We start from the raw sequence: 24,366 nt of genomic DNA on the forward strand, positions 1-24,366 counted from the left end.
CATCAAACTACTGCATTCAAGGTAGTGAAAGTATTTCTTTGATGAACACTTAATGCTCTGTTGTACTAGATGGGAACTGCATGAACATCTTACACAAAAAAAACCCAAATTTTATCCTGTAGCTCTATAGACACAATATTCTTTAAAATTAGGATTGGCTGAAGGGGATATTTTTACAAGTGAAGCCTAATCTGAAAACAAGCCTTTGGCACTTATTGAAAAATGCTAAAAAGGAAAGGAACATGTATAATTCCTATAGTAAGTAGAACATGGAGAACCATGTACCATTTAAAGGCAGTAAGATATTTCTGAGTGAGTGTGGGTAGCTTGAGAGTTATTAACATGTCAGTAGTTTAAAATTGCCCCTACTGAATGTTAATACAAGTAGTAGCAGTTGTTACTACTACTACTGTATTTATAATTGTAATAATTGAAAGCAGTGTTACAGCCATTTGTGGATAATCCCTCTTTTGGGCACCTGAATTGGCCATTCCTTCTATGACTATAGAAGTTTTTTTAAAAAACTTAAATTATCAAAGATTAAGAAAGGAAACAAAGATGAAACAAGCTGCTCATAGCCATAAAACCAGGAACAACCACAGGTCAACACTGAATGACCTTGAAGAGCTTGCATTTTCTTAGCTCATGAAAACTTATGAAAAATATCCTCTCTCTGCACCCAAACTGGAATGAATCTAAACAGCCACCAAGAAGAATTCTACAAAAAACATATCAGAGCATGGTACTTACCCCAAAGACTGGAGACTGGCACTAACTCTCAAGGAGAAACAAGTGCATGGAAGCTGATCCCTCCCATCTTCACCAAGTTGCACCACCAAATTAGCCTCACCCTTCCATTTGCTGCTCCCCTGAATGCTAATGACGATCACATTTGCTTACAAGGCAAAGAAAAATCCCCTAAATTTCACTGGGCTGGACAGAGCAGTATTTCAAGAAGCAGCTGTTGTTGGTAGCGTTCAAGTTTATTGGCAATCCTTATAAAACTACCCCCAAAACACATACTGTGTCTGATCTCATGTTAAGAAGGCTTTTCTCTAGAGAGTGTTGAATCACTTTAATGTAGATTCTAATGCTGCCTTACTCTGCTTTCAAGGTAGCCAGTAAATTCAGCTTTACTACAATACTATAAAGATGTGAAAGAACTGTAACAGCATCTAAAAATGAGCTGTTGCCACTACACTGTTCAGTTTGGAAAACTCTAAACTGAATACTGATGAAAAATGTTAATGATGGTTTGCTGAGTTGCCAAGAGAAATGAGACAAGACAATTCACTACATTTTTGTTATAAAATGTAAATTATAACATCCTAAAGAATCTGCCACAACTCCAAGAAGGAGCTCTAAACAATTTTTTAAAAAGAGCTATCCAGCAGCCATACTTACCTAATCAGTACAATCCCAGCAAAGACCTCAGTATTCACAGGATTTTAACTCCTGTAAACTCCTGTCTATTGCAATGAAGGACCTCAAAGTACTTAAAGCACCTTGCAGAGTTAAGGCCTTAATCACATATGGATTATACACCTCTGAGCAGTTTGCCTTAGATCACCAAAACAGTCTCAACAGACTAGGTAAGTAGGGAAATTCAAAGTACTCTAATAGTGTCAGGGGAAGTTTAGGTTGTATATCAGGAAAAGGTTGTTTTCCTGACTTCCAGAGGGTGGTTGGCACTGGAACAGCTCCCCAGGGCAGTGCTCACAGCACCAAGCCTGCCAGAGCTCAAGAAGCATTTGGACAATGCTCTCAGGCACATGGTGGGATATTTGTGGGTGTGATTTGTCCTGTGCAGGGCCAGGAGTGGGACTCAATGAACCTTATGGGTCCTTTCCAACTCAGGATATTCCATGATTCTTTGTGAAATGTCAGAAATGCCCCCTGAGCCCGTGATCCTTTAGCTGTGAGGCAGTGGCTTGTCTCCTTTATCACACTCATGTCTCTGACCCTGAGACTGAAAATGAATACTGTCTTTCTTCAGTAGTGATAATGAAATTATTTTACAGCCCCAGCCCTTCCCCAGACTCTGTAAACTAATTCCATGGCGTGACCTCAGTCCTGCAGCTCACAAATGGCACAGAAGGTACAGAGAAAAGGCAGAAAGGAGAGGCACTGTATCCCCTGGCATCTCTGCGTGGCAGCTGGTGAGACAAAACAAAAAAAATCAGATCACTGCCTAGAGAGTCTATTGGCAACTCTCAGTTGCATCTGGTAACAATGACCCATCAAAGCTAACTACGCATTGTTAATGTCCCTACCTAATCCAGGCAACGGGAAAGAAAAGTACAGAGTGCCCTAGCAAATCCTACAACCTTCCAACTCACTCACATCTTCATTTTCCTGGCTCTGGCAAGCATATAAACAACCACTATTGCAGCAGTGTCCCCAGTGCTGCCATAAACATCATCTGGGGCCAGGCTGGGGGTGAGGGTGAATTCCCTGCTGCCAGAAGGTATTTATTCCATATTCTCACAAAATACAGGGAAGCCAAGGAGGCTCCATTTCATGCTTCCACCTCACTGGTCCAAGAAGAAATTAATGTGGTGCAGAACTTCCTTACAGTGATAAACTTGGGTCTGGGAAACATGTTTCTGAGGGCTGGATTACGATTTTTGGGATGCAGAATTTTCGAGCTATTGGGTTCTAAGCCTGCACAGTCTTAAGCTTGCAGCTATTGGCATGTTTGACATTTTAAACTATGAAATACCAACCTATTTTGAAATTGTCCAAATCATTAGTTGTGGAATTTTCCTAGCACTTCATGAATACCACTGTTAATTGGGCAATTAACTCGAAACTACAGAATATGCTGTGATGGCATGATATGATATAAGCCATGTAAAAGAAGGAACAGCCAAGCAACTCAGTATGTTGAAAGATATTAATGAAGTGGCAAAATCTGCCAGAAAAATAATAATGGGTGATTTTAACTACCCCAATATTAACTGGTTGAATAACACATCTGTACATGGTTTGGAGAAGCAGCTTATTGATACTATAAATGGCTTCTTTTTGGAGCAGCTCCTTCTGGAGCACAGAGGAGGAGGAGTTCCACTCAGTTATTAATTTGTGTGTGTGTTTGTGTAGAAAGCAAGCATGGGTGTTCTGCTAAGCAACAATGGCCATGGGACAATGAGGTTGAATCTGGATGATGAAGTATTTCAAGTGGTAACCAAATAGTTAATGGCAGGTGGGTGGGTGAGGAAAAACCCATGAACAACAGACATCTCAAAGGGATGGCTGCTGTGGAGGAATGAAGGAGTTCATTTCACACAGAAACAAAACACCAGAATTAAAAAGAGAAGGGAGGAAAATACATTTTAAAAGGGGGCTAGGTTAGCATGTTTCTGGGGTGAAGCACAAGAATCCATGATGTCTTAAAAAACAACTCTCTGAATGTGTGAACCCTGCCTAAATGTTTAAAACAGTGCACAACACTGATTATTGTTATGACTTGCTGCTCAATATTGCACAATACAAAACAAAACCATTATGCAAATGGTGGCGATCAAAATGTATAAATTCAGTTTAAAAAATTACAGGAAGAGAAATTATTATTTTTCCATAATTACATAATTATTCAAGATCTGCAAGGAGGACACATATATGGTGCCTAATATATGTGCCATATATTATCTAATATACAAATCTGGAATCTGGAGTAAGAACATACAGCTCTTACGAATGTTTTGAGGAATTTAGCAAAAAAAGATAATTGGATGTGTGTGGTTATGCTTCCCTCATCATCCTCTAAAAGTTGCAGTTATGTGCATGGAAAAACATCTTTACAAACAAGACATCAAAAACCAAGCAAGTAACAGAAAAGTTATACACAGAGGTGGTGATGGTAATAGCCAACTCCCAGGTGGGATTCTTTAGCGATGGAGCTGCAAATGATCAGAAATGCAGTTTGTTTGCTTTTTTATCCCAAAAACATATTAGGTTCCCTTAATGAATCAGAAAAATCTTGGAGTGCACAGCAATCAATACTTGGCATTTCTGAGTAAATATACCAGAGTTTGCACCAAGCAAATCTTTGGGCAAAGGGTTCCTTTCAACACAAGCATATTTACCAGCACAGATGTACTCTCAGGCTTCAGTGAACACAGGAAGGAAATATATGGACTGTTTGCTAGGGTGGGCTGCTACCTTAATGTAGAATCAATTAAAAGGCCAATAACCTGGCAATGTTAAAAAGTTGCTCAAAAAAGATGGGATCAGAGAGTTCTAACAACCGCTCTTTAGTGGATGTAGGGTAAATGGCTTTTCAAAAATTGATATTAAAATCTGTATCTTGATTTGGAGGAGGAAATGTTCCATAAAACTAAGACATTTTAACAATAATTTAAAAATATTGGGTGAAGAAGCTGCCAAGTGACATGAAACCTTGTGTTGACAAATAAGAGTTTGGATCTTGGAAAGATCCTGGAACATTTTCTCTTGTCTCTGAAAGGCAAAGGGCTGCCTGATATGATGTTGATAAAAGCGTTGCTGAAATAGAATCAAGAATTCATATCCTACACTCTGAAGTTAACCACATTTCTGATCCCCTGTACCTGCTGTAGAAACACCTCCCAGGTTTTAGGTAGTTAATTATGAGGGTTTCAGGGGGGAACTTTTAGTTCACTTTCACCTTCTTATGCTTGGCTTCAGATTCCTGAGCTTTCCTCTGACCAGTTCAGCAGATCTAACCTCAGTTGTGTCATATCAGCCAATATTTATTTTTAAAAACTGTTAATTCTATTTTTAAAAACTGCTACATCCCAAACTAGTAAAGAATTTGAGCAGAAAATAAATACTAAAGTAGGAATTTCCTATACACAGCCAGTTTGCCAGCTACTCATTCCTCTTCACTGTGCTGCCCTACAAGACTTTAGGGCTTCTGCAAGACCATGTGTCAGCTCCTGAAAACAACAACTTTGAGTGAAGTTTTACATTTGTGAACTGTTTCATGGGGAAAGGCTGAAGTGAGTGATAAAACTCATGTAACCTGCTTTGTTTTAGCTTTGGAGAATTGGATTAATTACTCCCTAGGGCTTTTTGGATCCTGCAGGGAGCATCTTTGAGACCAGGTTTCAGAGGCAGGATTATATTTACACAATTAAGTGTAGCCTTTGAATATTTTATGATGCACACTACTGAATCCATCACATGCATGTATTAAGAACAGAAGCTGCTCCCACTTACTTCAAATTGATTTTGTTCAATGTCTTGTTAATGTAGACACACAAAAATATCAATTCCTCATCACTGTGCATGAAATTAAAATGCTAAAAAATTAACATTTTCAAATTATTTGTATTTTAATTATTAATTAAAGCAGAAGAAAAAATTATGGAAAAAATTTTTTAAATGCACTTATTTTTATAACTGACCTTTATACTTTTATCTTACCTTTAATATCTTAAAGTAACATTTTTAATACGGGCTTCACTTTGATCAGCACTTTTTAATTAACTTAAGAAATGTGAGTATTTTACAGCACAGTCTTTATCAATTTTTTTATTTAGCTTTTAACACTTATGTTTTACCTTCAGCAGACCATTATCAGATTCCTATCGAGTCAGGCTTTGGTATATACCAAAGATCTTGATACATCTAGCAAGCAGTTAACCTCTTACCCTGCTCTCTCTTGTAACTGTGATTATGATGAATGAGTGGTTAGTTCTAAGCAATTCTGTTTTATGTCAATAAATGAATCAAACAGCCATTGGTATATGGGCATTAGGAAGACAGAGAGAAAATGAAGCTGTCTGGGGACACTTTATAACGCTCTCCCTTGTAAGTAATATGATTTGAAAAGTTAATGCTGACATCAACTGTTGGTATTGTTCATCTCTACTGTAGAATAAGACATTTTTTGTCTTATTTACGTAAAATGAGAAATACTGTATGTAATTTATTACTCACAGCATGGCCTAGAAAAAATTCTCTTTACAGTTTTCCTGAGATGCTGCATTGTAGTTATTAAATTACCAGAAACTTTGGGTTTGTAATGAACAACCACTTCTTCCAGAAATATTTGGTCCTTGTAAATGCCAATCCCTTACTGAAAACCTCTCCAGGTATGGATTTGTGCAAGTACCTTGCTTCTGCATTCTTAATTGGGCTTCTTAACAGAAATCCTTGCTATTCCACTCTCCCAAGCATTGCACACAACTTCAACAGCATATAGAATTGTTTGGATGAGGATTTGCATTTTCTTGCTTAGCACTTTTGCAAAGGAGTTTTTAGACAGCAGATGGATCTAGTGCATTGCACGGATCTCGTCCAGCATACATATGGAGCAGCAGCAGAGTGAGGAAGCCCCGCTCACATACAGAGCATGACAGCCCCTTGAAAAAGAAAAAGCATTTCTAGCAGCAGCTCCACTAAGTGGTTCAACTTTCATCAGAAAGTAGGCAAAGACAACACGTGTGGCCCCTGGCTTTGTGCAGTGCGTCAGGACCTGGTTGGATGGTGCTCTTGCCCACACTGGTGTCCTCCTCCCAGTAACTGCTAAGGAGTCTTACAGCCTGGAACCCCTTGGGTTTATGTAAATTAAAACTGGTATTTTATGTATTTTCTCTTGTGCCATACATTTCTTTCTTCATAAAGAACTGAAGGAGATTTCTGTTCTATGCTAAATACCAAAAGTAGCTTAAGTACACTATTTGTTTATCATAAGAAAAACTGTCTAAAATTAATACAATGCTTTCACAACACAAGTATCCTGTGTACCCATTTATTTGTTTAATTATTACCAAGAAACAGCCTTCATGGGCAGCAGAGAAGCAGCCAAAATAATGTCTGCTGCACTCAGAAGGTAAAGAGGAACTCAGATAGGAGCAGCTTTCTGTGCCAGCATCAGACCACAGACTTTCCTTCAATTAGAACTACAAGTCCCTAGGTGACCTCCCACAACCAAACAGCTTGGGATAAAATCACACAGGGGAGTCCATCAGACATCCCAGCTGGAAGCACAGGCTGGGGAGAGAACTTCAGATACTGAAAAACAAACAGGACTTTTGGTATTTGAGCTCTGCCCTGTTCTTAGCAAAGGAGTGGCTCAGCCACCTTTCCTTCCCCGTGAGTCCTTCCCCCACACCTTCCTCTCTTCAGGTACAGCTACAAAGCTCTGGATGGAGGATGCAACAATGCATCCATCAGATCCTCACTGGCAAATGTGTTTTGGGCACCAGGTTTTAGCTGAGGATAAAGAAATGCTTTTCCCTCTTCCACTTTCTTTCTGCTCAGCTTACTGTCTCTTAAGAACATCTAAAAGATGTACATTTAGGAAATTATTCTCAGACAAAAAAATTCTTCAAGGTAGGTGTCTTCTTTTTATCTATTTTCACCACATGTTATATACTGGAAATTTGAAATTGATTTTATATTCACCATTTATAAAACAAACCCAGGAAAACAGAGCTTCACATTGCTGAGGGTCTAGTTAAATGATGGTTTAACCAGATTGTTTTGCATTAGCTTGTCACAAGGTCAGCTGGAAAGGATGCAGAAGGGGATAAAGGCCTCTGGTACCTGCAGGACACACGTGCCAAAAAGGGTATGGATGCTGCAGCAACAGAGATTCTAGACAGATACCACTGTGCTGTCTTAATATGAGCTTTGAAACACTCAGCTCTTTCTAGAAAGAGGTATGTGATAAGCTGGCCAACATCTCCTTGACCAAAATGCTGATTAACACCCTGCCTTGTGAAGAGAAAAATGGAGATCAACTTTTTGAGACCTGGGCTCAGTATATTGTTTTTGTAGAAAGTAGAGAGCATATATTTTCCCCAAATATATTAACTGTAATCCAGTAGGACATCACATGTTATCAATTAAACCCAGAAGGTAATAGCACCAAAGACATATGTCTTCATGTGCTCCAAATAAGCTGTGCTTTGACTTTGTTATACAAACATTCACAATTAAATAATTTTCTTCTTTTAAATAAGCTGGTAGAAATACAAAGCACAAATCTGTTTGGTCAGATGCTCCACAGTGTAAATAGAAACAGTCTAAATTAAACAACAACAAAAAAAAAGTATAAATTTTGCCTTAAAACTAAGACTGGGGAAAAATATCAAATATTGAGTTTCAAGCAAAGCATGCTTCTGTTAATATGTTAATTAGAGTAAGTGTTTGACAAGATAAAATTTACCTACCCATAATGTCAGTTTTGTTGTGTCATAACATGTGTGCATGTGTGTTCTCTAAGAGCTTCTGGTTCTGCTCTCAAACCTTCTTAAAATAAAAATCCTGTTGTTTGTTTTCAAAGGATTTTATTTTATTCCTAAATAAGATTATATTTTTTGCCATGCTTTCAACACAGGTTTTTCACTATAGAGCTCAAGACACTGAAGTTTCATGGGTTTTAACACCCCTCATTTCAGGTTTTATTTTTCTCACTCTGTCTGTGTTTTCACATTGTAGCCAAGCCACAATAAAATGTTTACACAGAAACTGAACTGCTAGTAACAAGATGTATCTAATTCCTGATGTACAATCAAAATTGGCTTTAAATGCAGTGTTATTAAATTATATTTATTTTGCCATTTATGTCTTTAAATAACTATTGCAGTTTACTACTGGGCAAACTTACTTGAAAAGAACAATTAAATAAATTAAACCATGTTAAAACCACATTCTTGAAAAAAAGGTAACCTTTAGTTAGGACAATTACTCTGTGGGCATAAAACAAAAGCACAAATGTCACATTTTCCATGAAATTTACTTTTGTATGAATCATCAATCCTGTTTTCCCCTGAACAAAACTAGCCAAATACGACCAAAAAATCCCAAAGTTGCCTGAACTGGATGATCCAAGTAATTACATGTTACAGCAGAATGCACCTATGACAAAACTTTCAAAAATTTGAGGAAAAAGTTGTTATAGCCCCTGGTTGAAATAGCTTTGGTATAGACCTATAGCAGCATTTAGCTGATCTTGCTCTATTCCCATAAAAAAAATCTGCAGAGTTTCAAAGATCAATCTTTCCAGCACTGATCTGCACTCCTTCCCTTTGGAGTACAGATCAAACAAACACACCATAAAAACATGCCCAAATATTACAGCATGACATGAAAAGGGTATACACTTCTCATTAGCATTTTTTAAATACTGCTTAGAATTTATTCTCAAAACCCCTTATTCAAGCAAACTCCTCGTCTTCCACGCCAAGCCCCGAAGCTCCCACCTCCTCCTTTGCTCAGGGCCTGTTTGTTCAGCCTCAGGCCCTGATCCCGAGTCCATCAGCTTCCATGGTCTGGCATAAGATTTTGCAGAAATCAGAAATGGAAGGGTATCTCAGGTCACAACCTGTCCTATTATTTTATCAGTCTCATTTATGTCATTGTGCATAGTCCTGTTACTGCATAACAAAAATCTGTGTCTGCCTAAATCAGGTACAGAGTATCTGTAAGTTTGGAGAGGCACAACAGAGATGATTTAAGACCTAAGCCTGTATTACTGCAGAAGCTGTACTTCAGTGTTTTTCTCAGTATGTGAGGAACACGGGGCTGAATCCATCAGTTGTACCTCCTACATTTCATTTTATTTTCAGTTTATGTGAACTTAAGGTTAGCATATGTTTCTAGATATATAGTGCTAAACACTAGAATGAGTCACTGAAGCAGAGAAGAACAGTCAGCACGGTGCTGGCTTCTCCCAGTACTCATGTCACTGAGACTGAGGTCTGGCTTGCAGAGGACACCAGTGACAGGCCAGGCTGTGGCTCATCCTTTCATGCAGGCACCACCTCAGCTTCGATGCTCAGGCTGCTGAACCACACCCCAGCTCTCATGGCCACAACCTGCTAGGTGTCTCAGCTGTGCTAACAGCCTTCCCTGGAACAGCCAGTGTGCAGAGGTGTGATCAAAGCAGCCCATGCCTCTCCTGGAAGTTTAGATACTTACTGGATTCACCTAAACACAAGGATGGTTTTCAAAGCACGTTTTTACATCACTTTGGTTCGCTACAGCTCTTTGTTCGAGAAGATCAGACCAGCAGCCCAAAATATAATTACTAAAGCCCTTTCTCTGTTTGTAATACTACATGAACATGAACTGAACAATACTTACAGCTTCTCACCCAATTAGCTTGGTACACAAAATCTTCACCATGAAACTACCACTCAATTTATTCTTTGGAATTATTCCTTTTCCTTGGAAAGTGTGCTCTATATTGAGGTATAAACTCTTTGTATACAGTAATGTATTACTATTTCTATTTATAAAAGAGAAAAATGAAGAGAAGAAACTGATTGCTCAAAAAAATTAAGCAGCAGCAAAGGCAGAAAAAATATAACAAATTCCTCACTCTCAATTCAGTAATCACTTTATATTGCCTTCTCAGAATTATTTTTCAATGGTGATACTTGGTTTTAAACTGTTTATCTTATTTGATAATATTTTCTTTATCTCTGACTGAGAATGTTCATTAAAAAAATGCTGACCTGTAAATGAAGGAAAGTGCAAATAGAATAGCAAAACCATATGTGAAAATGAACATTTGTAAAGAGGAAGGGTTAGTAAAAATTGAACACATTTCCATATTGAGACAAGAACCAGCCATATTTTTTCCCTGATGAATGCAGTTTTGTGAACATCTTTTTCCACAAATGATCGAATAAATATTTATTCATAAACTATATTTGTGACTTAAGAGAACAAGCTGCATAGATTGGTTTTATTTATACTACATCATACATGAGGTATTGCAATAATTTATATCATGTCAAGTCTAGGGGCCATTATATTTTTCTTATTATACTTGACTAAAGCTGAGGACTGTCCAAAACAGCAATTCTGAAAGCTTTTCATTTGTTTCATGAATAACTATCTTCCTCCTGATCCTCTCCTCTGGCTTTCCCTTTCTCAGAGCATTTCTGTTTAGGTGTAGCCCCATTTGATGTATCTCACCTTGGGGAGACTCTGAAACATGTTCCTGAGCTGTGACCTCAATGACCAAGGTTTTGCTGAAATCATAAAGGCCAGATTTCTCCAAGGGATATAAAAATGCATTCCTAGTTATTTCCTTGTTATTTTTACAAAAACCTAAACAAGGCTCGAAATATTAACATTTACTGTTAATTCAGTATTTGTAGCTCCTCTGAATGGCAGAAGCATAAGTTGGTAGCAAAAAAATTTACCAAAATTTTAAAAGTAGTGAGGTCAAATTCTTGCTAAATGAACATGCTAAAACTGCAATACAACAGTGAAATTTCAAAATTTCTTCCATTTTCCATGTCAAAAGAGTACTAGAAAGATGCACATAACAGGGAAAAGAATAAATACTTACAAATACACAAGAAAATCAGCCCCAGCTCCCAGAAATCACTGGTAAGTTGCTTTTGAATTCATGAAACTGACCTGAAAATATAAAAGGAAAAAAAAAAAAAGTTGAAACAAAAGAAAGCCCAGAACTGATAAATGTTACTTTTTTATTGCTATAAAATAGTTACGATTTTTAACCATGAACCGAATGAAAGAGAACACAAGACTGTTGTCACACTTTCAGCCAAGTAATTTACACAGAATTTGTTTCCAGGAAGCCAACACCAAGAGAAACAATTATTTCATTGTTCTGCATCTCACACCATAGCAACCCAGTCCATTATGGCTTCTAAGAACTGTCATAAATGCAAGCACGGTTATCTTTTAATAAGGAAAATAACTGTGAGGGGGTTTCTGGCTTGGAGATTTTTCTTTTTTTATGTTCTCAAGTGTTACAGAACACTTATTACCTTTTTTTTTTCTTTAATTTAAGTAGTTTGTTAACAGCATTTTGCAGCTTACCTGGTGTAAAATTATTGTTTAGGTCATTTAATTGGAGCCCATCTAAGGCAAAACTTATACAAAGAAGAAAGACTAACGATTTTGTTCCCTTATGGTCTAGATTCCAGTTAGAAGCTTAGCCTAAGTACAATGCAGTCACTATAAGGCATGATTAAATCCAACATTCTTTTTCCTGCATACCCCTCAGTTCTAGTTGGAAAGGTAACAGATGCAACTCAAACCCACAGAGCTCGCCTTATAAAATTCTTTAACTAGCACAATGACTCACTTTATGCCTCTAAATATCCATGGTTTCCTCTCTCCAGAACCCCCATGCATTAGAAGGTAGTTCAGTAGTTTATTTTTATTGTTTGGTCTACATACAGCACATTTTTAGTTCTTAGCAAAACAAAGAAACTTTGTTGCACAGCCCTTGTTTTCTTTCCAAAATGTGAGGATGGATATGGGTAACATTAAACTGAAAATAGTAATGGAGCCTGGGCAACTAGTTTAGGTCAAAACCTTTTTGTTCTCTGGGAGCTATCTGATTAATTTGCAGTTCATAAAACAGTGGGTGTAAGCTCAGTTTAAAAACATGTAACTATATTTAAAGATGAAATTGTCATTTTTCTTAGCCCCCAGTAATCTTTAAGAAACACCTTCCCACAACATTTCTGTATCCTAAAGTGCACCAGCCAGTACTGTGCAGTGCCTAGAGACAAGGAGAGAATACCAAACTTATCTTGATGCAGAATATCCTCCTTATTTCATACACCCACCCTGAAGTGCATATTATTCATTCCAACCAAGCCCTCCCCCATCCTGAAAGTACACATTTAATTGTGTCTTCTCTCCTGTAATACCAACAGAGAGTCAACAAATCTCATTTGCTCTATCAATGCAGTGTTGTTATTATATATTTTAAAAGCAAGTCTGAATCTCATTATCAGCTGATTTATGCCATTAGTGTGCTTTGGAGCCACCAATTAAACAAGGACAGTGGTTCATAAGGTCAGAGTTAATTAATCTGAAAGTATAAATACACTTTAATGCACACCACCTCATGTTGAGAATTTAGGAACAAAGCACCAAACCTTTATTCTGGGCAAGCAATTAGGGGGAAAGGTTAAACATACAAAATTTTAAACTTAGCTTTAGCACTTTGGCACAGTCTACCAGGGAGAAAGTTCAGTTTGGTAAAAAATCCTGCAGAACAATAGGTGTGTGAAGCCTTAATTCTTACAGTGCAAGTGAGGGAGAGGGCAGAAGAGGGCTAGCTGAACCCAGTGACCCCGAGCCAGTGAAGGCTTGTTGCTCAGATAACACCTCAGAACTGTGAATCAGCTGCAGGCTTATCCATTATGGAGCTGGGCAGGGTGGGGGGAAAAAAGCCCAGCCCTGAAGAGCCTGGTCTGTTCAAAATGGACTCATCAGAGCTGAGGTGTCTGTTGCATTCAGCAGCCTGTACAAAACCAACTTTTCTTCTACCACTTTAATAAAATAGTGCAGTCCAGGAAGGGTTCAGTAATACCCATGGTCTACCAAAACAAGCAGGGTGCAAGAAAAATGCTGAAAACAGGCTAATCTACCAGAAAGTTATTCACAGTGACATTTCAGGTATGAGGTATCTAGCGTTTACATGGAAGAAAATACCTTTTCCTTACTGCCTGGACTCATTTTACCTTGCATAGTTCTCTGCCCAAAAGAAAGAAAATATAGCTAACACACAGCCACATGAACCATATGACCTAATTAGACTGAGTGGTTGCTAACTACTTTTACTTCTCTTACACCTGTATTCCTCTATTCTATAGCAGTCATCACTTTTGTTATTTTTAGATGTCCAAGTACTTTTTCTTAATCTGAAAATAAACCCTATTTTCTTATCCACATAGAAAAGAAGAAAAGGAAATAAAGAAAACTTTCTGCCCATCAAATACTAAAATCACAATATTTATTAAAAATTACTCTATTAGCTCAAACCATTTATGCTTTCACTTAAAAAGTCTCAAGTTGAACTCCAAGTGACCACACAGGTGAAGATCTCTTGCATAAACATATAAAAGGACAAAATTGTCTTAAAAGTACTCTGTAGTTTTAATTGATACAAATCCCACCAGAAATTCCCCTCAGATATTTTGCAGTTGAAATGCTTTCAGAACATTCTGAATACCTGCAATTTCTGCATGTTTAGAAGGTTGCTACCATCCTTATTAAAGATGGTAAGATTGCTCTCCCAATGCCAATATGAAAGGGGGAAAATAAAGCTGTAAGAGCAACTTACACTCTGATTTCAGGAACCTTTGCTGAAGAGTTAGTAAAGGTAACCACTTCTCATTGACCTAAGAATAATGCACAGCCATCCAACAATTGAACAGAAACCTTCAAAATAACTCAATTTTCAAACAGCTACGCCTTGGCTTGTCTTGCAAGCACATATTGACACCAATACTGGACATAAAATGGATTATGAACATCACTAAATGACAGTAGGACCCTGTTTACCCTATGAGTTATGAACCAAAGAAAATTCCATAAAAAGCCAAATATCAGTTATAAAATAGTCATCTTTTCACCCTTAATAATTCCCATAGGTCTCGGTCTTCAGAAAAATAAACTCATCGCTTTTGAAAAGGAGAAAAAAATTAACTAATTTTTAAAAAATCCTTAATTAAAATATTCTGATTCTTCTAAGATAGAGCCTCTACAGGTAGCCTGTATTTTCTGTGCACAGCCACCAGCGAGAGTGAAGGAAGCCTGGAAGCAAAAAATGGAAGCAGTCATTTAGTGAAAAGCATGGCATCATGTTGTATCATTTGAGAATGTGGCCTGTCATTGTGGGCTGCTGGGACTAGAATATGTATCATTTAAAAACTGTTAAAAAACTATTTTCAGAATTATAGCATAATGTGAAATGAGAAAAAGGAATAATATAGAAATGAAACTACACATTTAGGGCCTGAATCACGTAGCAATTTCACACCCTTAAATGTGCAATATTTCACAATTTAAGCATCATTAATGACGTGTGTCTAGACACAATCACAAAAATGAAGGAGGCAGCAGGCTGATTGCAATGAAAACCTTTGAACTGGATTTCTAAAAAGCTTCCTTTATTCAGGTAAAGGAAACTTTTTCAAGGTGGTTCAACGAAAAATGTTTTACTTACACACAGTGTATTCTTCATACGTGATCATTTTGAAACAGGAAAGCAAATGCAGTAATTAACCACTACCAGCATAATCCTGCTAGCTTCCCTTTGTTTCACTCCTGTTCAAACCCTCAAGTACTGTATTTTATTGCCTTTAAATCCTAAAATATTTACTCTTCATTCTTTGCATAACCAAAAAAAAAAAAAAAAAAAGAAACCCAAACCAATAAGCAAACAAAAAACCAAAACACCCAACCAAACCTAAGTAACTACAACATTGTTTCCCTATCACTTTGCATTTTAAAGTAGTCCCTCTGCAGTGATTTTCATTTGGATTTTTGTACTCCCTAACAGAGATTGCAGTGATCCATGAAAGAAGGAATCAGAGTACACCACCTGTTCCACATGTGGTCATTTTAAAACACACGTTGCATCACAGGGAGGTAAGAGCCACGCCACAGCTCATACAGTGTAAAAACTGCTCTCCAAAACTCTGTACTCAGCTGCTGCTTTTGGTACAGATTTTCTGCTCAACCTTCATCAGAGGTTGCCTTGTGCTTCCCAGTTCCTCATACACAAAAAGGAGCTAGTATTTCTTCCCTCTGTAGCAGTGGTGCTTTACAATTCGACACGCCAGAAGCCGTGATGTCATTATTACAGAAATGAGGCTCAAAAGAAGTACCTAAAATAGGTTACATCTCCACAGCTTTGCAGGGAGATATGAGCTCACTCTGCCCACACTTGGAGATGACTGGCCACAAACCCACTCTAATCCAGTTTAGCTCTGGTTAGCACTTACGTAAACTACATGACTTCCAGTTTAGAGCAACCTCACATCTGCCTACAAAAAACATGTCAACAAACACATAGAGTGATGGTGTTTCTGTAAACCACCTCTTTAAAAAAGGAACCCCATAAACATCACCACTTTTGCCAAACTCCACAGACAGTGGTTCCCTGTCGTTCCCAAAAGGGTGTCACTCAGTAGTGGCACGTTACCTGGCAGTGTTACATTATATAATTGGCTATAAAAGTTCCTTATCATCTCTTCCTTAACAAATAATTGTGTTATTGTGTAAATGTCTTCAACAGACAATTCAGGAAGGCTTCTCTGCTGTCTGCTTGCAGATCTGTAAAGCATCCAATCATTACAGGACATAAGTATAGAATACAAAATATATGTGGTGTCACTTCATAACGTAGCATCAGCTGAAGCCTAAAAAGGATTTTCACGAAAAGAAGTATTGCGTATCTCCAACAACTAATTTAAATGTATTATTACATCTACCACTAAAATTACACTTGAAAACACCAAAAACATCTAATTCGCCGTGCAGATGAAAGCAATACCTAAATATGCATTTATTGCTTCATATAAAAGGCAGGGTGCTGGCATTCCAGATCTGATAAGCTCTGTGTGCATACTTTCGAGCAGATAAGAACCACAAGACATACACCACGCTGCTCGAAGGCCGAGGGGCGAGGAGGAGCTCCAGTTATAACTCATCGGCTGCAGACAGCACAAGCCTCCTCTGTTGCCTGGGGAAAGGTGGGAAACGCTGCTGGCTGCCTGCTCCCACATCAAGGGACTCAAATTTCCCTGGAGTTCCTGCAGCAGCCCACTGCCACTCACACGGTGTGCTGGGACACAAAAACACCTCTGAACTCCCGGTGAGCTGCACGGCGTTTTCACAGCCACGGGCTGGGGCGTTCCTGGTCCATAGGACTGCATTAAAGGAAACAGAGGAAGCTTTCACAACAGGCCAGTTTCTGTAGCATTTCCATGTGCCCATCCATGTGCTGAAGGCACTGCCAGGTCAATTAAGCCCTGACTGAAAAGTTGCAGCATTACAAGCCCCAAGATGTACGAGCGGGATTGCAAACATAAGAAACCCTTGGTGTTAGAAGGATGGTGCTGCTGGAAGGATGTAACAAGTACAGAGAGAGCTTTAGAGCTGACCCAAACTGCACTTCCAGTTACCCTCTACACCTGCAGAAGCTGTGGGCTGCAGAGGACGTGGTTTGGAAGTGACACCCAGGGTCACTCTGCAGAGACACTCTTGTCCCTGTGGAAATCATGCAAAGACTGAAGGGATGGTGTTGCCATTGACCTGCATTATAATATTTGGCCTTTTTTTTTTTCTCTTCTCTCTCTCTCCCCCTGGGCCTCAACTATCCTCTCACCATGTGGAATGATCTCTTTTTAATCTCTTCCTAGGGGTGTACAGGGAATTGCAACAACAGCAAGGTCTCCTGGCACAACGGTAATCCAGTCTCATAAGGGTTCTCTGGATACAACTTTAACACAAAATAATAACATTTTGGTTCATTATATAATACTACATTTATGCAACAATACATTCCAGGAGCTGTTAGCTTACTACTTGGATGTAATTTTTCTTGCCAAATTGTACCAAAATTAACAATACCTTCAGGAGTTTTTGGCTCCAGTTATCTTTTGAATACATAATGTGTCAGGTTCCCTTCCTTTTCATATGCAGACCAATGTTTAAAATTATTTTGCTAAAGAATTGGCTTACTATATTTAAAAGCTCAGTCATATGACTGAAAACAACAGTAAAAAGAGTATAAAATATTATTCAAACTGTAATTCACCATGCACTTAATTCTCTTTAATTAGCTTCATGAGCTCTGGGTTGGACCAAACTGAAATTCAGATACACAACAGAATGAAATTGCATTGATTTGTGATGCAAATCAACTGTCTATATTTACAGGTATCTATTTATCCTCTATTTTTTTGTATCTATCACCTATACATATCTTTATATTTTATATATACCTGGTGACCTCTTCTGAGCAAAAAGGCCTTTTTGGAAAGGAAAATAAAAACAAATTCTGTGACTGCATTTTCCTGGCCCGACAAAGCATAAAGAATTATGTAGAGTTGAAACTTAGATAACTTGGGAGGCTTTGAGACACTTAGCATCCCTCAGTGCCTGATGCTGTCTCACTCAGGCCACACAAAGAGTTCAGGATAAATCTTCACCAGGTTCTTTCACTGCACTTTGACTTAACCACCTACTCAACTGTACTTGTGCTACATTTACCAGATGCAAACTCCTTGGTACAATTTTTTTTTATAGCGTAACACCTACATATGCCTAGACAAGGCTTGGAATATTAACAGGAAACTAAAGCCCTTGAGCAGAAATATATTATATATATCTGTCTATATGAGGGGGGCAGGGGGAGTGGTAATTCTGAAAGCCCAGTTTTACCATTTTACAAGATTTAAAAATGGTTAGATAGCTGAATTGTTGAGCTGATATTTTAGAGATATCAACAATAATACAGTGCATGGGAACACATCACCATATTTAAAATTCCAGCATATTTACCCCATATAGCACGTGGATTTGATGTTTCCCTGACAATTGGAGGTTCAACCTGCCCTGACTGTGGTGTACTTAAACAACAGCAAAAAAAAAAAAAGAAAAAAAAAAAAAAAGATTGCTGGTTTCAATTAAATTAAAAAAAAAAGGAGGAAAACAGAATAGAAAAAGGGAAAGAGAAAAGGAGATGTCAGCTGCACACAAACTGACAATTTTTCTGACACATCTATTTTGTTATATTACAGTATAGTTGTGCCATTTGTTCCCATTGAAATTAATATTAATCCAGACAAAATATTGGGTTTCTCTGTTGGAGAGTCCCATGAAGCTAAGAGTTTTCAAAGCTAGTTAAGTAGGACATAAAAATCAATTAGAAGGCCTTAAGAATGTCTGCCTTCAGGTCTACTTCCCTGGATTCCCTGAGGGACAAAATCTCCCTACTACATATCTCAGAGTTTTCTTCCCTGAAACCCTGAAACATAATAATTATAGCTAAAATCTGTTTTTTCAGTTAGTCGTGCTCTAACTTCCCCTCTCAGCTCCCATTTTTGGAATTCATTTATCCTGACACTACAATCAGAGAAAAGGAAATCCAGGTGCTCTAATTTTCATTTCACTTTAGAAAAATGAGTAAATAAAATTTCTTTCTTCCAGGATCCATTCAGTTAGGATCCCACCTTACAGGTGCATCCTCTGTGGGAAAACTGTTCCCAAGTATGTGGGCACAGAGTGCCCCAGCAAGGATATTGCTTTGTACCCTGCCCAAAGGACCCTTCTATTTGTGATTATCTACAATTATCTGAAGATAATTAATTCTCACCTGCTGGACAAATAGATCACACACACAAAAAATATTAATCACATTATCTCATCAAGCGCTCAAAATAAAAACCTTTAGGCCTCCTTTCAGTGTCTCCTAAAGGATGACTACTTCATTAGTTTAAAAAGCAAGAAAAAATTCTTCTAATTAAGGAAAGAGTACACCTTGAAATAGAAATTTGCCTTCAGTGGTAAAACTATCAGTTTGGCAACATTTTACCTTTTGGAGACTTTACCAGGTGTAGCCCTAGTTTCCTTGGAGTTTTCACTTATGACCTCACTGTCAAAATCTGAATTGAGATTTTGACAAATACTTGTTGCCTATCATCCAAAGATTTGGATTTCCTATTTTTTTTCTGCAAAATTCACCTCTGCAAGATATTTTGAAACCAGAACTATGTTCACCACAGATTGAAATTCTTGTAGAAATTCTCGCAAATTATATGATGACCCCTTACTCCAATTTAAGCACAATCCTGGGTATTGAAGTCAAAGAGGTAAAAATGCTAAAGCTCTATTTTCTATCAGTCCAAAAAGATGAGTTTTTTGTTCATTGCCTGCTTTTGTACTGTTTACAGGACTCACATATTAGTAAACTCAGAGTCAGAGTTACCCTGGGCTTTAGGACAGAATGTCTCAAGCCACAAATTTAAAAGCAAGTTTGGGGGAAAGGTTGAGTTTCTCATGTGCTGAAAATTATTTAGATAGTCATAGCCTCTTTAAATAGTCATATAAAACCATATCTCCAGGCATTTAGCAGCATTGCTTGACATCTCTGAGCCCCAGGCTATCTGCACCTGCCCTCAGCAAGATACTGACAGGCAGCAATGAAAAGCTGATGGCTAGAGGGGTGGTTACTAGGTGTTTTGCATGTGATATTTCATAAATGTAAGTGGAATACTGATCTTACTTTAAAAAAAAAAAAAAAAGAAAGAAAAAAGAAAAAAAAATGAATTTGTAATCAAGAAGTTGGCAAACCTAAAAGTTTCACCAAATTAACTCATCAGCCTGACATGTCTCGTTACAAGATCTTATCACCACCTTAACTAAACAAAAGGAAGGAAGGAAGAAAAGAAAAATATACAGAGAATAACTTATATTTCTCTAAAAAGAAGGTTCTATAGGAAGTACTTGTGCTGTATGAAGCTGCTATAGAATTTTAGGGTGGTGTTTTATCCATTTTCTTTTTAACGAACACCAGAGTAAACACTGGAGCAACATCCACCAGAAATCATTAGAGCACAAGTTATAACTAATCCCTGGCAACCATAAAGTATGTAGGTTGTCTTCTTTTTTTATTCTTTATTATTTTTGTAAAATTTTCTAGTTCTCTATTTTACTTTAACTCAACACATTTTGCTTCTTTGAGCTAGAAATTTCTCTTTTTCCAGGTGACCCTGCCTTCTTTTTCTGGCTTTTGAAATATTTGGAATGCACTGCAAAGTTAACTATTTATTTATAAGTAAACTCATAAGAAAAATTTCTGGGACATCAAGAAAAGAGAAAATGTTGAAATTCCACTTTCAAGAACCAATATCATGTTTTTAAATTATCTTTCTGACTTTTAATCCTTATTCTTCCTTATTCTCCTTTTTCTTCATTAAAGAAACTGTAAAGGGCCAGTTGGAGTTCCAGTGGTCACATTTACATTTTCAGTTATTTTATTGCTGACTACTCCTTGATTCCAAATAACTTAATCCACTTTTTTTTTTCCAACTAAGGGCATCAGGGTGATGCTGCAGGTCATGGTTATGTCCAAGATCCCACTGTTCTCACTGCTGCATAAATTGCCACAGACAGACTGAAAAGCCTGCAGTTCTCAGAGGACAGGGATTTTCAATATATCAGCAGACACACTATTCAGTGTGAATAAATATGGTCCCTCAAAGAAATATGGCAAACCCAAGGAATTCCTCCAAATTCACAGGGAAATGTGGCTATTTTGGGGACAATGGGTTAAAACCCTCCTGTACTTGTTTTACCACGGGACAACAAATATTTTAATGGGTGTGGGATTTTGCCCTTTATTCTTTCATTCCAAAGAGGTAATTAACCTCTTAGAAATTTCTAAAACCTGACTGAAGTATAATTACCTGGCAATTCACTGCAAAGTCAGAAATTACTATTGTAAATCACCACAAGAATATATTTTACACCTTTATAACACTTCCTAAAGAAATTTTAAAGTACCTTACAAGATAAATATTTGAAAATACTAGAGTTGGATGACATTTTCCTCTGCACAGAGTGCCAACAAAAAGTTTGTGGAACTTTCAAGCCATAATTTGAAGACCTAGGAACACACATTTCTAATTCTGGTGCCCTATAGCTGGTGAAATAACAAGTCAGCTCCTTGAAAATCAGAGAATAAGATTCTACTTAATGAGATCAGAAAAAACAGAATCCCAGTCTAAGCCACGTAGAGCTGTAAAACGTAGTGAAAATACAATTAAAATATTATGAAAGTTTAAAGTTAAAAATATTCCATTACTCTCAAAAAGTCAGATCAATCCTCTGTGTAACCATGCTGACTCTGACTCCGAGATTAACTCATCACAAGTTGCTGAAGTGCACGTACAAAAATTAACAGACAATTATATAAAAAAATTTGCAAGGTGGCTCAATGCCAACAAGACAGTCTCCCATCAATCATATATGCTACTCTCCTTGATATCTCTCCCTACATGGAGAAGCAGCTGTGCTCTGTAGCAAGTCCCAACAGTTTTGAAAACCTGATTGCTGCAGACAAAATAAGGTGGTCTGAAAACACAACCAGTAAGGCCCTTCTGGTTTTACTTGCTGTTATGTAGCAGGATAAGTTGCAAGACTCTCAAATCCCAGAAAATTGAAATTTTACAGCATTTTGAAGATCCAGTCCTATTCTACAGAAGGTACTTGCATGGTGTGAGTGATGGCTGTACTTGGTGTCATTAGCTCAAATATTTGTTATCTGAGATGTATTTCAACAAGCTGACCCTGTAATCAGTGGTGAAATTTTCCATTATTTCAGTGACAATAACAACCAGAGTTTCAGGCAAGGGTAATAGTATTCCTGTGTAAAAACTGGAAGCAAATGCTACCATCACTAGGATTTAGCAAACATATACAAATGGAAAAAGAAAAAATAAAATTCACACTCAGAACATTTTATTCAAATACATACAAAGCCCTCTGTGATTACAGCACACAAGTTACTGCTATGCTGTTACCAGCCTTGAATGGAAGGTATTAAAATCAAAAGCCAAATTGTACCACTGCAGAAACAAATCAATCAACACTTCCAGCTTGAATGGACTCACTTTATGAAATCAAGCAACATTGCAGGAGTTTAAAAGTGTGCTATGAGATCTGCTATTTAATCTTTTAGTTTCTTTGCTCTAAATGTGGCCTGTCCAAATTCCTCCAATAGGAAAATTTTCTCAACGAACAGACCACTCTTGAGCCATTTCAGACTAAATGTGGAACATAAACAACACTGCTATACACCTGAACCCAAAATGTAGGGTATTGATATTTTAGGGGAGTTACACATTAGCAGCACACCATGAAAACTGGGCATGCTGGGAAAATATCAAATCCTTCAAACAAAAACAGTATTATTCATAACATAGTTTTTCCACTTTGGAACATAACTTGGCACCCTCTCTATTAGGCCCAAGTATTCTGAGCTTCAGATACTCCTACAAAGAAGCTAAGTGGGTTTTATTCAGCTACGTGCAAAGAAATACAGAGTTATTTCTTTTCTGTCTCTGAAAATAACTTGTCCACTCCAATAAAAAGGATGCTGCTAGAGAGGTTGATAATTAAGCTTTTGGAGTTTGCCATCCATTAAAACTTGATGATCCCACCCAAAGCGCTTCATCATCAGAACCATCTGGTGCTCTTTCTGCACAATTACCAAAATACAGAACATATTTTGACTTGGCACTTGCATTTGGTAGACACTTTAGTCATTTTATAAGCAACAAGGCAGCATCTTGCCAAAGCACGGCCTCAAAAGGAAATTTCAACACACCAGAATCTGACTTCTATCCTAGGAAGTTCTACCAGGGTAGAAAGAAGGAATGTCTTCACCTCTGGCTAATGTCCTCACCTTCAAGTACAAGATACCTCTCACCAAACCCATTCCTCTGTGTTACCTCTCTCTCTTGATTACTCAAAGCATTGTCTAGGCTGTTAGTGGTAAAGCGAACTGCCTCTAGTTTGGAAATCACTCTTTTGAAGATTCTTGGCTCTGAAATCATGCTAATAATCCACCAGAAATCAAATTAGTAGAAGCTAAAGGAACCAAAAGCACTTCACAATGATACTCTGAAGAACACTACCAAGAATATTTCACATTAGACTCTCCCACCACATTTTTTTTTCAGTCTGCACAAACTGCAATAGTATGAGCACAGCTCTAAATGCAGGAAAGCCTGAAAAACAACGGGAGAACCAGGGAACATGGACTAATCTTGAATGATACTAGACTTCTTTTTTGGCTCTTAGTTTCCAAGATTTTCTGCAAAAAAGAAAACATGCTGAGAACATGGAACATACTTCCAAAAGCATTAATAACACTCTTTTGCAGATTGCCTTGAATTCACTTCTTTTAGCCATCTCTGCCAGAAAAATGTGTATCAGAAGTTGAACATTTCTGTGCAATAATGATGATGTTCTCAGCTTTCTCCAGACAGCACCAATAGCATGAAAAAATAAAACTCAGAGAACTCAATGTTGAATTGATTCTCAAATCTAAACATTTCAGTTACTCTTAGGAATTCTGAGGATAAGTCTCCATATAATGTCCCTCACCTACGAGCATCCCATAAGCAAGAACACAAAATTATGCAAACCTATTGCAACATGTATTCTAAGGAATTTACTTTATCTATTATCCCTGGTGGAAATAAATGCTTCTCTCAAAGACTTCTTATTGAATATACAAATTATTAACCTGGTTGGTATCAAAATGGATCAACTGCTCCCCAATTAGTGAAAACATATGAAAAAAAAACAAGCAAATGTACATTTTTAAATAGTGCAGCATAGAAATATATCCCAAATGCCAACTACAAGTTCCAGAGCAAATAAATAAGTGTTGCACTTCATATGGCATGGAAACCACAAAAATATATATACCATAAAATACAGGATTTCAAATCCAATGGTCATACCAGAACATGGATTTGCACCCATCAAAGTATTCACACATATAAATTGGGAAGCTAAAGAAATAGAAATAACAGCTAAAAGGTGAATAATTGACAGGTAAAAGGATAA

General features: G+C 37.5%; 1 protein-coding gene across 1 annotated transcript in view; it reads right to left on the reverse strand.

The window, feature by feature from the left end:
• SOX6 (SRY-box transcription factor 6) overlaps positions 1–24,366 on the reverse strand; it is a 362,938-nt gene that overhangs the window by 301,396 nt on the left and 37,176 nt on the right. Inside the window, exon 2 of the mRNA XM_050975367.1 lies at positions 11,300–11,370. The gene's annotated coding sequence lies outside the window, so the exon portion shown is untranslated. The remainder of the gene's footprint in view (positions 1–11,299; positions 11,371–24,366) is intronic.

Source organism: Serinus canaria, chromosome 5 (genome assembly GCF_022539315.1).
Source record: "Serinus canaria isolate serCan28SL12 chromosome 5, serCan2020, whole genome shotgun sequence".
Classification (NCBI taxonomy): domain Eukaryota; kingdom Metazoa; phylum Chordata; class Aves; order Passeriformes; family Fringillidae; genus Serinus; species Serinus canaria.